Genomic DNA, 15,297 nt, shown 5'->3' with positions numbered 1-15,297 from the left:
GAGAGAGAGAGACGGGAGGGGTTAAGAAAAGAGAAAAACAAGAAATGAGCGTGAGCGTCCCTCCCTTTGAAATGAAAGAGAAGGAGAGAGAGAGGGGGAGGGAGAGAGAAAATAAAGAATAAAGACAAAGAAAGAGAAAATAAGATAAATGGTGAGCGAGAGAGATTAAGAGAGAGAGAAAGAAAACGAAATATGAAGAAGAGAGAGATAGGGTGTAAAGAAAAAAGAGCGTTCCTATGAGGTAAAAACAAGAAGAAAAAATGGAGCTTTCGTATGTGTGTGTGAGAAAGAGGAAAATAGAGAGAGAGAGAGAGAGAGAGAGAGAGAGAGAGAGAGAGAGAGCAAGCTATACAGCGGGGTAGTAGAGAAGAATTCATATAGGTCTAGGAGACTGAACAGAAGATTGAAAGAAAAAAAAAAGCATAGAATAGAAGCAAAATATATTTCTGGACCAATGAGAAAGCCGATAACAAATACTCCCGCCATATTCCTGTGTCACGACAACGACGACGACCGCACAGAAGTCGACTGTTGGAAATGTGCGATTACTCGTGCAGATGGCTTTTTAAATTGACTAGTTGGAATTCCCGGCGAAAAAACTGAACGAATCTAGGTAAGTGCAGTTTATAACGGCACTGTACATTCTTCTCGACTCAATCAACCTGGTGTTATTCTCTTTTTTGACCTTCTTGTGCTCTTATATTAATAATTAACTAAAAACAAACAGACGAAAAAACAAAACCTGAAAAAGAGAGAGCGTAAAAAGTGGCGCACGACGTAGATTTCCCATTTTTCACCCCGGAATTACGTGACATTTTTTCATAGCAAAATGAACGTTTAATTAAAAAAAAAAAAAATCATTTACGTCTGACAGGTGAAAAAAACAAACAAAACAATACAAAAAAACAAAAACAAAAAAAAAACTATCACCGAAGAAAAAAATTAGGATGGAGTTTAGAAAATTAAACAAATTAAATGATGACTTTTGTTTCGAATTTTGAAATTAGGAAATTAGGATTAATAATTTGTATTGTATTTTCATCTTGATTGTTATTTCCACAGCGTTTCGACCTATCTAACCCCGACCTTCTTCTGTAGAAGGTTGGAATTTAAATCGGTCGATGTGAAAATAACAACCCAGACTAGAATAGTAACCTGAGGACCTCAGGTTACCTGCGGTAAACAATGGAATGCCGTTTGTATTTAAAGAAATATTATTTTCAAAATAAATGAAATATCCTTATTTATTTCTTCCCCACGAGGGTAGAGTCAGGCGGAACATCGGTTTTTAATGTGTGTGGGGTGATACCCCCCCCCCCCAAAAAAAAAGAGGCAAAAATTTAAATTACCTCAGTCTAGAAAGATTTTTTTTTCACTGACCAACGATCTAGGGTAGAAATGATTATGCATTATCAGAACACTAACAGATACTACGCTTTGATCTTGGCTAAAATGTCTGTCACAGTAAAGTTAGAGAAAAAAGGTGTAAAAACGGTGAATTATTTCACATTCTTGAAAACATTTTACTTTTTCTTTTTTATTGTTGGTTTACCGAAGTTCTGGGTTATTTATTACTTCATTGTTATTTGTAGGGCATTTGAAATGTTTAAATGTTTCTGAAATTTAGTTTTGTGTCAAACCAATAAACAGGTTAAATAGCACCTTTTTAAATTCTGGAATAAAAAAACAAAAAAAAAACAAACGATTAATCAGTTTAGTTCTGTGTTTTCCTATTCTTTTTTTTAATGGAAAGTCGGAAATCCTTACCCTACTCTATTTATGATAGATTTTTATTTTATTTATTTATTAAAAAATCCAAACACGACTAGATATTCTTATCTGCTTTAACACAAAACAGTAAAAAAACAAAAAAATACCCTGGAATGTTTTTATGAAGTGATCATGTGATCGAACTCACGTTTTACAACGAAAAATTCAAGTGTGACTATCGTAAATAAAAACGCCTTATATTTTCCATTCATAAAGTCTTAAAAAACAAAAAGAGCACAAAAGCTATTAAAATGTACGTTTATATTCGTGTAGTAACAATAAACTCACGGAAGTTAACACCCCTTTCCTTTTTTTTTTTTACACTACGAAAATAAGGTATGACCCCCCCTCCCTTTAATCGTCTACGTTTTACTATGTTCTTCATTGAACAAAACTGTCCTTAGTAAATCCCGTCTTACAAGATTCATTCAAAAAATTGTGGCTATTTTGATAAGTCTGCTATTTTTCTTTCTTTTTAAACACGACATCTTTTGATTTCTTGATCATTTCACAAACTATCCCCTCCTATTTTTTTCAATAAACCTGATTCTAATCTCACTCGACAATTTTCACAATATTTCTCAAATTAGCGCTATTAACTTCGTGCGTTTTTCTCGCTATCTGCTTGACCTGCAAATTGAACTTGTTTGTCCTTTTGTCTAGGAGCAAAGTGTAGTGTCTGTCCTGATGCGACAATTTTCTGTTCTCAATCTGGAGAAATCCTTCCAGACCGAGGCAAGTTTTATTTTAGGTCAAAGCTAGGTATTCCCTTTTGACGAGCTGGATTTTCCCCACATTAAAAACCGATTTTGTGTTTAACTCTTCCCTCATGGGGAGGCAAGTAAATATAGACGTGATATTATTTTTTTAATATTAATTGAATATTTATTAAATTATAATGACGTAAAATGAAACCAATAAAAAAAATCCTATTAAAAAAAAAAAAGTGAAATTAAATTCGTCAGAATGCATTTTTAAAACTATTTCATTTTTTTTTTAAGAATCTTATTAAAAAGGGGGGGGGGCGTTTGATTCATTTCATTACGAAATGGATGGAACCGTACTGACACTGCTTATTGCTTTTTAACCCTAAACCTAACGTGTGTTTGGCTTTGGTTCATATTCTGTAGAAGCACCCGGATCGCTATAAAATAACATTATCTCATTGCATTATTTGGTGCTTGATGAATCGATTTTTAAATATATCGTTTTAAGCAAAAACAATGTTACATACTAAATTGTCATGTCGAAAATAGTACTACATCCAAAAATTACGAAAATTCATTGAATAGAACAACCGTAAAACAATAGTAAATAAAATCTATCGCTTTATTAAACAACAAATATTGCAGCCATGAATTAGTAATCTAAAATATTCGGTATTTTTTTTTTTACGACCTGTCTCAGCGTAGTATAAACGCCCCCAACCACCCCATGTTAAGAACGGTTTTCCGAATAAGCACCCCCCAACCTCCTCATGTTATGGGGGAGGGGTTACTCCGAAAGCCGTTCTTAACATGGGGAGGTTGAAGTGTTTATGATACGCTCGCTGGGGCACGTCATTAAAATTTACCAAGTATTCGTTACGAGTTATGTCACCCTCTGTGTGTGAACTCTTTATCATCTATTTTATAACGTCTAAAAAAAATGCAATTGTACTCAATTTTCCGTAAAAATTATTTTAACTATAAATAAAACCCCTTTCTTTTTATTTTTAAGAAATTTTTAGGTGAATGTACAGAATAGTTACAAAACACTCGCTCGTAATGTTAAGAATTACTTTTTAAATAACATTAATATTTCAGCACGGTAACATAGTGCCAAATTCTTTAATGGTTGCGAAAGCGATACGATTTTTTAACACCTGCACCAGTGCACCACACCACCTGCTTCTACTGTTTATTCTTCTACATGAAATAAACTGATAATAATAATAAAAAAAAAAAAATCAAAAGATGAGTGCTTGAATAGTTGCACTCAGTATACATTTTTTTTATCGTTGATTTCACTAACAAACAAGCGGAGAAAAACCTTCACGTGAGCTGCTGATCGCAATATGAAGTTCCATCGAATATAAAAAAAGGTGTTAAGTCAATTATTGTCCATTATTTCGACGATTAAATAACGTCTTTCGGTTGAGAATGTTTTCAGCATTTTGAATTCTCTTTAAAAACACGTTCTATACGATTATTGAAGTTGTAAGTTTCAAAACAACATTGCAATTTAAGATGCAACAAAAATAAAATAGCTATTTTTTTTATATAAAGAAAACTTTGTATTTTGTTTTGCTAATATTAGAAAAAAGGTACTTCTGCAGTTTATGGACTGTTGAAATAATCACATTAGTTATAAACCTATTCTTAACATTGATAATGTGCTTTTTGGCAAAGCAGTGCTTTTTTGCTAACTATTCTGTACTTCAGTAAGATACCGTAAAAGATTGAATTTAATTTGAAAATCATATTTTAAAATATTGTACGATCCGTAAATTGCGCAAGTGCCTCTTACATTAAAAAAATCACTTTGGGGTGTTTTTAAGTAAGCGATTACTATAGTAAATCTATTGTGGTGACTGAGATGATTCAAGCTAAGAGTAGGTTAGTCAATTTTGTTAAATTAGATTAAGGATCACCAAATGGACTCTATTTTCTCATTTTGATGGCCTTGTGCTTAATTTTCATATTGTACCAAAAAAAAAAAAAAAAAAAAAAAAAAAGAACGGACTCATAAATCAAATACTAGAAAGGACGATAGCTCCAAACATTTTAAATCTCAATTTAAAAACTACAAATCGAATAATCGAATAGAATGACGTCTTTTGAAAAGAGAATTTAAGATGTTGAAAACTGAAACTCTGTATAAATGTTTTAATACGATTTAGCGGACATTAAAATCGTGTAAATATATCATGGAAACCTGATTATTGTGCCGTATTTGAAAATCGTGTGTAGAAAAAAAAAATGATTTCTTAAAAATCAAATTAGTTCAATCTCTTAATGTTGGTTGAACTGCGATCTTTCTGATTTGTTGTTTCCCATGTTAAAAATTCTCAAATATGTCATTATCCTAAAATTGAAATGCGTGTCAATTAATGAAACGTTTGGCATTTTTCTTTCTTTATATCGTGCTAAACGAATTAATCTTTTTGACTGATTTTTTTTTGTTTCATTATAATGCTTAAAAAATGTCGGGAAACCCGCTGATGAATTTTTTAACGAGAATTAAGAGAAACAAACAAACTACTTTAGAAACGAAAATCTATCAGCCAAAGGTGATTTCCCAACTTTTCACTTAGACCAAATCATTTTTTTTAATTAAGACATATCACTTCAAAAGTGAAGTACAGGTGTGTGTGTGTGTGTGTGTGTGTGTGTGTGTGTACATATTTATTTACAATTAAGTTTTTAATTTAAAAAAAAAAAGAACTCAATTGTATGTTTCGCAAATTAAACGAGGCGACAAATAAATGTCTATTTTTGAAAAGGATATCTTATGATTTATTTTTATTGCATTTTTGCACGACTTGTATTCAATCCCTATCAGCACGTAAATTTTTTGAGCGAAATTAATTTTGGTAGTACTTCTATACTAGTTTTTCTGAACCTTTTTTTTACTCTGATGACGATTATATATCTTCGTTCTAGTTTTCAATTCATCGTTTCATATGTACGATGAAACTTACTAGGACTTGGTGATTTCATAAAAATCAATTAGGGAATAGTGCCAAAAGCCATTTTATTTTAAATAATTGACGTGATTGAAACAACTTAACCCTTTCTTGCGTAACCATTTATTCAGTGCTGGTTAGAAAGACTAAGAGAAGATGAATAGCTCATTTGTTTGACCCTAACTTTCCCTCCGACATGGCACTCTTACATTTAAAAAAAGAAAAAAAAAAGAACCCCCCCCTTCATTTCCCGAAGTTTCTTTAATTTATCTAAATTATATTTCTTCATATTTGCAATTCGAACTCAACAGCTGAGTTGAATTGCTTCGTTTTGCTGCCGATTTAATTGTCACGATCGATGTGACATGAAGAGGATAATATCGTCGTCCTAAGCATTCGTTTTTATGTCGGTCGGTGCGGGTTTCTCGATTTGCGGGTTTTGGCCTTTCTCCAAGTTTTTATAATAAAAACATGACTAATAATAATCGATTTAGCCGAATATGTCATTTATTTTTATTTTTTTATTCATTTATTTTAGTTTTGTGAGTTGAACCCAACCCACCTTTTAATTTTCAGAGATGTTGACTTTAAAAACATTTTAGGTACTTGTAAGGAATGGGTATCTAGGGGATTTCAGTACCTATCCAGAGAATCTCTAGCCAGTTCCGGAAATGGACGAAACAGTTTACTATTTGAAAAACGCGGTCGAAAAATATAAAAAATACAGACGACACTAACGAAGGATTAGATTTTGATTTCGGTTATACATTTTTTTTTTTTTTTTTTTTTTTGATCACCTCCCCCTAAAAATGATGAGAAAGCTCCCTAAAAGATAAGGTGCCTTTCATATCGTAAACTAATTTAACCATCTCCGAGACCGAGTGATTTGAGATTCTTTGTTGATAATCAGTACGGACTAAGTAAGTGCTGCTGAAATCCTCTGATGCCTATTCCTTACAAGTACCCGTTTTTATTTATTATATACTAGCCTGGGTGCCCAGCGTTGCCCGGGTGTTTGGAGGTGTGTGTTGAGCAAAAAAAAATTTTTTAAGTGGTGGTAGACAGTAGGCTCAAACTGAAGGAGAAAAAGAACATGAAAAAAAACACCCCAAAAACAAACGTGACGTCTTTGCTGTAGCAAAACCGGAAGTGGCGAGGTTTTAAATTAAGGCTAGTCAATCGAAAAGAAGGGATGACTTTCGAAAATATCGGTGAAAAAAGCGACCCCTCCTTGTAGAAAAGTGCTCAGTTGAAGGTGAAGGAATTAATGTTTTTGGCCAAATTTTTTTATATTTTCGTTCGAAGGGTCGAGCTTTAAAGCGAGACCGATCTCGTGAAAATCCGTCGCCTCTGTCGAAAGTGTTATACATACATGCATACATACATACATACATACATACATTGTATGCATGTATGTATTGTCATGTCATATGTTACTGGTACCATGTAACCCAGTACTACCTGCCTCATGGTCGGGTCACCGGCGACTAAACTGGTCCCTCTACCAGACTTGTTTGGTGAGGAGGGTGGCTAGTCTCCCTGAAGGATTAAAAACAAGACCTTCCAAAGGGCGAATGAACCCTTTTTCGGGGTCAACGGCCAACTAGCACCGTGTATATTTGTGTGTATGCATGTGTGTGTTGGGGTGGAGAGGGCTCCGGTAAACCGTGGTGAAGGCAACCTTTCTAGGAGAAGCAAATCACCGATTTAAAAAAACCATAAGGCGGGAGACCAGTACCCGCATTAAGCTGGTCTGCAGTTTAACTTGTGCTGGCTATCTTGTTCTTGCTTGTCGCTGGATCTCAACATTTTGAACCGAGAGAGAGACTTAGCTGTCGTACAAAGCTAAAACTCTGTAACATCATATTTGTATAGATACTCCCTCAGACATTTGGGCTCATGGATTTTAAATGTCTGAGGGAGTGGCACTCGTCTGACAAGACGTTGCAGTCATCATGATACGTACATACATTTAAACAGACAGGTGAGATTTATATTATAGGAGAAGATTAGATGTAAAATGCCAATGTTTTATTGTCACTTATCCACGTATGTACTAAACTTTTAGAGCATTAAATCATCGCTTTTATTTGACCATGACGCATTTCTCAACCACGTGAAAACTGAAAATCGTCTCGGAATTCCTCTTGGCGTTTCTTTAAGCGATAATATACATTACACGTCTTTCTTCACGATTGGGGTTAAGAATAGACAACTCAACGTTTATCTCGCTCAACTTCTGTCTTGATGATATTTTAAATAAGGTCGAATAAGGAATCCTATGTGTTTTGGGGTTCAACTACACACTCCCATATTTATTACCTTTATTAATACTAATTACTTTTTTGCGTGCGACTCAATGTCATCAGAATTGATTGAGTCTAAGTACAGTGATATTAATTGAAATGAATTTCTGCAAATCTAGTCTTTTATCCCCCCTCTCTCCGATCTTTGAAGCACATCCGGCGTTTCTCTGCGAATCAGTGAGGACCCCAGGTGCACTCCTGCTATTATTTAGTTTTAATTTTCACTGACCCAAACAATGTACCGTGCGTACCACCTCCTCTTTTGATGAAGACCCTGGTGTTGATGTAGTTTTGAAATACATTTGATTATATCTCCAAAATCCTAAAAGTTACGAACAAGCAGGAACTACAGCTAATATATATTAAACATATATATATATAAATCAAGGAAATTACTTATTTTCTTACTGACTGTACTTATCCGGCGTTTCCTGGGAATCTTTAGTTTGTTTAATTTTTCTAATCTTTTCACTATGCCGATTTTAGCAAAAGATTGAAATGGCTGACTTATTTACCAAAAAACAAAACAAAAAAAAAATAAACACCCCCCCCAAAAAAAACGGAAATACATTATAATGCATTTAATTTTGTAATTGTTTTTTAATATTTTTTACATTCCGTTTTATTTTACACTACTGCACTAGTGCAGTGCACTATTTCAATAGATAGTAATTGATTAAAGACTAGAAACATACGGATACTAGAAATTCCCATAATTTTTTTTTTTTTTTTATGTGAGTGTGTGTCAGTAAGTCATAGTAAATACTGACATTTTCACACACACACACACACACACACACACAAATCAAATCGGTTCCGATTCTGACATGAATTGTTGATCTTGACGAAATATGTTGAATGTTTGCGTAAGGAAAGAGATGAGGTTATTGTATGTAAGTACATTTTTACGTCTTGAACAACAATTTTATAGAGGTGATCTTGAACTGAACTGCCTGCCGTGTTGTTAACCTGCCATGTACACAATACTGAATGTGCAGAAAATCAAGTAGGTTAAACTGGCGCCTCCACCCTAACCGCACGCCTCCCCTCCTTTTTCGTGGCCATAGCAGACAGAGCCAATATTCATTAGCCAAACTTTTCAACCATGACCGGCTTTTCCACCATATCATCATTATTACAACAGCTATAACTTCTCATTTTTTAATCAAGTTGTGCTTTTGACTATTATCTTAACCTCATGACCTCAACAAGGACATGCATCTATCTGTTTGTATTTTGAAGGGTTTTTCCCCTGAAAGTGGGAGGGTAAACCCCTCCCATTCCCCTCGCTTAGAAATCGAATATCTCTAATGTGCATGTGCATAGTAAGAAAGTTTCTCTTTTCAATTTTCTTATCAGTTTGGTCAAGCTAGGAATAAGGGATTCTACCGGATGCCAGACATTCATCCGCTATCTTTTTTTTTTCTTTTTTTTTTACATAGGCGTCATCACTTATCAAGGCCGATAGGCCACTCAAGGATAAGAGTTAAAGAGTGTAGAGTAGTCAAAAGGACAATATAGTAATCGATAGTAATGGAAGTTCGGTAAATTTGTTAACTTAAGTGGAACGGCTCATCAGAAACTTGTTCACGTTGGACTTGAAGACAACCATATTATAGACAGCTGGAAAGCAGGAAAACGGAAGATAATTCCACAGGCGTAGTTCTAAGAAAGAAGCTTTAATCATGGAATCTATGTATAGGTTTAGGCACAGATAAAGAGTGGGGGAAATTATTGATAATGTTTTCAGCTAGTCTAGTGTTTCTTGTGAATCTCAAATATATTTCAACCGAGAGATCTTTTTAAGATTCTGACCGTTCTTTAAGTGCAATTGTTTGAATGTCTTTTGCACTTGGTTTACCAGGTCCATATTGCAAGACCATTTGAGTATTTAAATAGGTGTGTGCGTGTATAAAAACCCGTAAAACCTGTGAGTGTGATTGTGAAGCATAAGAAAACTAAGTTCTTCTCCAGAATCCCCCATATTAAAAAAGAAAGATTTAAATCTGTATAATGTACAGATGATGACAAAATGACAAAACGAAAATATTATATTCCCAAACAATCATGTAAATACAATTTTTATTTTTAAATTAGAAATTTAAATTTTATAAGTAATAGAAAAATGACCGTCTTGTTTGCCATTTTGAAAACGATCTAAAAAAAACAAAACTAAGAGATAAATCGATAATTAAAACTTGCAAGATTTATTGTATTAATGCCTACGAATTCCCATGAATCCTAAAAATGTGTTCCTTTATGAAAATAAAACTACTTCATCAATTAACGTGATTTTTGGAAAATGATACTTGCATGTACGTGCATCATGCTGCTTTTCCTTTAGTTTAGTTTTTTAATAGAGGAGGAATACTGGACAAGAACCAAGTTCTCTGATTTTTAGCGAAATTCTGCTTTTTCATAATTCAGAAAAGGTGGTTTCCACTGAAATCTTTTCCATAATTTTTGCTGAATCGTTAGAATTTTACGACATTGTCCATTGCTTTGATTTTATTTCTTTTCTTTTGTTGTTTTTCTTTTGTCTTTCTCTTTTCTTTTGCTCGTTTTATCTTAGTTTTTATTGTTCTTTTTTCTGTCTTCCTATCTTTGCCTCTAGTAAATGATGCAAGCAAGGAAGCATGGTAAAAGACTTGTTTAAATTTCTTGGGATCTTTCTCTTCCTAACATGATTTATTGTTTATTTATTGGATTAATCGTTTTTTATGTTTTAGAAATTTATTACAACAGTTTTTCAACATGAGTTTTACACAAAAAGCTAATTTTAACAGAATTTAACAAAATTTAGATAAAAATAAAGTTAAACTATCAATGAATACTGTCAGTATGAAAAAAGTTTGTAGATTAATATAACCCCGTGGAGGAGGGGTGTTTGTTGCAATCCTGTCTCACGGAACCATTAAGTATAACAAGGCTGTCTCAAAGCGCAAGGGATAATCCTAAATCCCTGTGGCTACACTGTCTTATTTTTTTCTAGTGATAAACCCTTCAAAATGTAACCAAACCTTATTTGTTACTGGGACTACCACTCCAATGCTCAGAGCACATAAAATGCGTACAACCCTAAGTCTGTGTGGCAATACCTGTAATGGGTCGGTTGGTCGTTCGTTGTCAGACACTGTGGTCGAGTTCTCCTCATAGGTGATCTGGTAAATGGCTGGTATATCGCTTCTCTTAACCACAGTTCTGTTTTGGGTTCAGAGCAGATCTGAAATCAATTGCATTTCAATTCGACAGGCAATCAACAATTTAGGGATAACTTAGAGACTGTTTTCTTATAAATGAGAATAATTATTCCTAAGATATTTCAGGTACACTTTGTACAAAGGAAAGTAAAACTATTCGGGTTCTTAATGGTTACAAGATGCAGGATTTTGACAACTTGGATTCTTTCAGATGGTTTCTGAGTCAGAGGAGGAAGAGTTTTTTCACTTAGCTTTTTTTTTGGGGGGGGGGGATCAGCTTTTGAACTAAAGCTTAAAAGTGATGCATACTCTTCGGTGGCCAGCAGACAAGTTCTCTGGTTGTCGAAAACAAACAGTTTTTATGGAACCTTAATTCTAACCGCCATCTCTTTGGGATTTACTCAGCTCTTCTATTATCTCTTCCATTATCTTCTGAATCTCTTTTCTCTCTAGGCAGTATTACCATCTCTCTCTATTCTTTCTCTTAATCCATATCTCTCTTTAATTCTCTGTTTACTTTTTTTTCTTTCTTCTGAAATCCCTTTCTCTCTCTTTCTCTTAATCTTTTGTTCTAAAGAAATTTTGTTATCATAGCAAACCTTCATGTGAGGTGGTTCCTTAAGCCACATTACTTTACCATGACATCTCTAAACATATCAAGGCAGACTCCGTGGCGCCAACTATCCACTTTACTTTTTTGAGAAATTTCCTTTTTTTTTTAACAATATTGCAATAACATATTCTATCATTTTCTCTTAATTTGGTTTCTGTTAAACTTTGTGTCAAAGACCCCCACCTAACCCTTAGCCCATAAGCAAGGTAATTTTGTACTGCCCGGTGCCTACAACAGCGTTACACTAACATGCTTAGTTAAATCACATCTATTGCAAACAAAATAATAAAAAAATTAAATTCTTGCTTTTTTGTGGAGGGGGGGGGGCGATTATGTGAGAACACCCTAAAAGAGGGGGTACCGCTCGAACATATGATTAGTGGTAGAGTAAACAATTGTATTTTTACTAATTTTTCCTGTATGCCCCCCCCCTACAAAAAAAAAAAAAGAACTCACAGAATTTATCTCCTATAGCTTTTTTTTTTTTTTTTTTTTTTTTTTTAAACTGCCCTGAAAAGCTAAAATGATTTACGTTAAATTTTGCAGTAGGCATTAGTTGGTAAACCCCGGAAATTGGTAGAGGGTTGGCATGGCCTGCCAAGTCGGGAAATTGATTTTTTATTTTTTTGCTATTAGTCATGTACATCTCTGTATAAAAAATGTTAGTATGGCTGTGGTATGCATATATATTAGTGATGGGACGATTCCAATATTTTTCCAGATTCCGATACAATTACCGATTCTCTTCTAAATTTCCAATTCTGATTCCAATAACAAAAGTTCCCAAAGAAACACAGCTTCAGCATATAAGTATTATAGGCCCCAGACCATAGAAAGAGTTCATTAAATGGCGTCGATTTAAGTTCGTTTACATAACAATGTTCTAATATTTGAAGCTTTACTTATTGCAAAGAGAACAATGAGTTTAAGATATAAATATACCAAATTTATTTTTTAAAAATGAACTAACAATTTGTTTACATTAGTTTTTTTTTTTCTCTTTAATAATTTTGCAGTAGAACAAAATCTATAAATAATGGATATGTTCAATTTTTTATTTGTATTTCGACGATAGTTTATATATCAAATACACATTGGGAAACTTGTACATTTTGTGTGATCGAAACTCCTGCATTTATAGCAATGTCATAAGGGATACCAGAAAATTGGACTCAACCAATAAGATTTTTTTTTTTCTTAAACCCTAAGTATCTTTTTGGTGGAAGGAGGGAGATGGCCAGATATTTTTGTATGAAATTTTATTGATTGGATTTCTAAAATTTATTATTGGCAGACAATTTATATTTTTTAAGCCATTTTATAAAAATTTTTTTTTTTTTATTAAAACCGTATTAATATTTATTGAAAAATATTATATATATAAATTGTCTGCCAATAATATATTTATTCAGTGTTAGAAATCCAATCAATAAAACTATATAAACTATATATATTCAACATATTGACACTATTTTGAGTAGGAGTAAATGTGGTATTGTGGAGAGTGAAATGATTCTAGCTATAGAGCATGACCAACGATCTCCACCTTCCCACACTTTTGATCATCTTGTTCTATGTTATATTTTTTTAACAAATAAATAATTCAAAATATAGTACCTGTTCTGATACTACACTTTATTGTTTTTGTCCTCGGCCAGTGAAAAAATCTTTCTAGACTGAGACAAATGTTATTTTATCTCAATTTAGAATGTCCCTTCTTGGAGAGCTGGATGCTGTACATTATAAACTAAGCTTGTTTCTAAATCTGCCTTACTGGGAAGATAAGTCAATAGAATGATGTTAAGATTTTTGTTCCTTAGAAGCGATGATTGAGTTTGAACAAAATAAATACGTATTATATACGTTTGAAGCCAAAACAACGCATTATTATAAAATAAACAGACATTTATTTTGTTTGAAATTTATATTGAAATTCATAAATATATTTCGAAGGAATCCTTCATCTTCAGTATGTCTTTCTTTCTTTCTTTTTTTTTTTTTTGCCATGTTGTTGTTGGAGCAGAGAATACGCAAGTAGAAGTCCGTTTCTTGTTTTTACGGCAGTTTTTTTTAAATCTCGGAATGTCTGTTTATTTTGTAATAATGCGTTATTTTGGCTTCAAACTTATAAATACGTATTTTATTTTATGCAAATAGAATGACACATAATTAATAACTAGGGCTTTTCATTCTTTTGACTCTCATGTATATATCCGACACAGTGAGACACAGTCAATCAACCGAGAATCACATTAGTCTATATGAAAACATAAGATATTAATGAGTCAAGACAATGAAAAGAATACGCTGTTGTCACCGCCCTATTAATAACGCCCTAAATCATTTGCTTCCAAAATGAGATTGCACTTTTTAGGCGATTATGTATGATCGAACATTCTTAAAAAACTTGACAGAAGAAAAAAAAAAAAAACCCCAAAAGAATCATTTTAGAATTTGGACTGGGGGATCAGTTTATTCTATAAATTTAATTTTTACCACTAACCCCGAGTCTTATTGGAATGGTCATAAAATCATACTCAATTATTTTCAAAAGTTAATATTACCCCTCCCCCACCTCGAAAAATAACACCCAGAAAACTGCCTTAAGACACTAGAACAGCTAAAAAATTCAGGTCTTATTTTACATTAAATTTATGTGAAACTCTTAATTCTAAAAGAATTCATGTTTTCCTTCTCAACAAATTTTTCAAGGTGTCCATGCATAATCGCCTAAAAAAAACTAGAATCTCTCTTTTGTTTAAAGAGATTTAAAGACTTTCACATACTACTACAATTTTTTATATAATAATCCACTTCTATATTTACATGAAAACATAAGTTTAAATATGACACGAAATATGAGAAAAACATCTTAATAAAATATATTTTAAATTTCTTTCAAATATTTAAATATATATATATATATATATATATATATATATATATATATATATATATATATATATATACTTACATTTTTGGTGGCAGACAAAATTTCAGTCATCATCTGTATTTGATTATCAGTAGAAAGAATATAAACTTAATTGACAAAATAGCTTCAAATAAAACCACCGCATATTGAAAACTTGCTTTTATGACAAGTAAACACTACTTAACAGACAGGAGATTCTGAAATCAAAGAAACACAGCCAAAATGTGTATAGCATAGAGGTGTGAAAAATCTTGAAGTCCACTAATTCATTGAAGTTTTTTTTTTTTTTCTCCAAGTTCGTCAATGCTATTCATATAGGCAACCAGTTACTTCGCGTCGATCTAGAGTCTAGATCGACAATGTTTACGTTTGTAGTTGATAAAAAGCAAACTATGGAAGACCAAACAGGCCAAAAAAAACTTATTTTTCAGTGACGAAAATTTCAATGTATTATTAACGCTGAGGCTGGCCAGTACCAGATGGGTGACCATTTGTATGAGTTTGGTTTTTAATGTGTATGTGTGGGGGCCAGGCTCCCCAAAATGGGGGGGGGGCAATTTAAAGCAGAATAAACAAAATTTATTTCAGCGCGTTTGGTCCACCGTAGTCGAAAGGCGGCAAACGTTTTCAAACGGGATCGAAAAAATGATGCTATTTTTAACACAATATTTATCGAATTTTTTTTTTTTTGTATCGATTCTTCAAAGCATGCCCTGTTTAATAATGGTCATGCATTATTCGGCTCGCTAAAAAAAATTGTTAATTTATTTATCAAAGATTTTAAAATGGCTTTTATCGTATAAATATTA

At 33.0% G+C, this 15,297-nt stretch overlaps 1 protein-coding gene across 1 annotated transcript in view; it reads left to right on the top strand.

The window, feature by feature from the left end:
• The first annotated feature begins 315 nt into the window (after positions 1–315).
• Positions 316–15,297, top strand: part of LOC145297659 (transmembrane protein 94-like) — a 222,808-nt gene continuing 207,826 nt past the window's right edge. The window contains exon 1 of the mRNA XM_080143827.1: positions 316–613. The gene's annotated coding sequence lies outside the window, so the exon portion shown is untranslated. The remainder of the gene's footprint in view (positions 614–15,297) is intronic.

This window comes from Euprymna scolopes, chromosome 18 (genome assembly GCF_053919585.1).
Source record: "Euprymna scolopes isolate OS-2025 chromosome 18, ASM5391958v1, whole genome shotgun sequence".
NCBI lineage: Eukaryota > Metazoa > Mollusca > Cephalopoda > Sepiida > Sepiolidae > Euprymna > Euprymna scolopes.
Note: the sequence above shows the minus strand (reverse complement) of the source record. Positions and strands in the feature narration are given on the sequence as shown.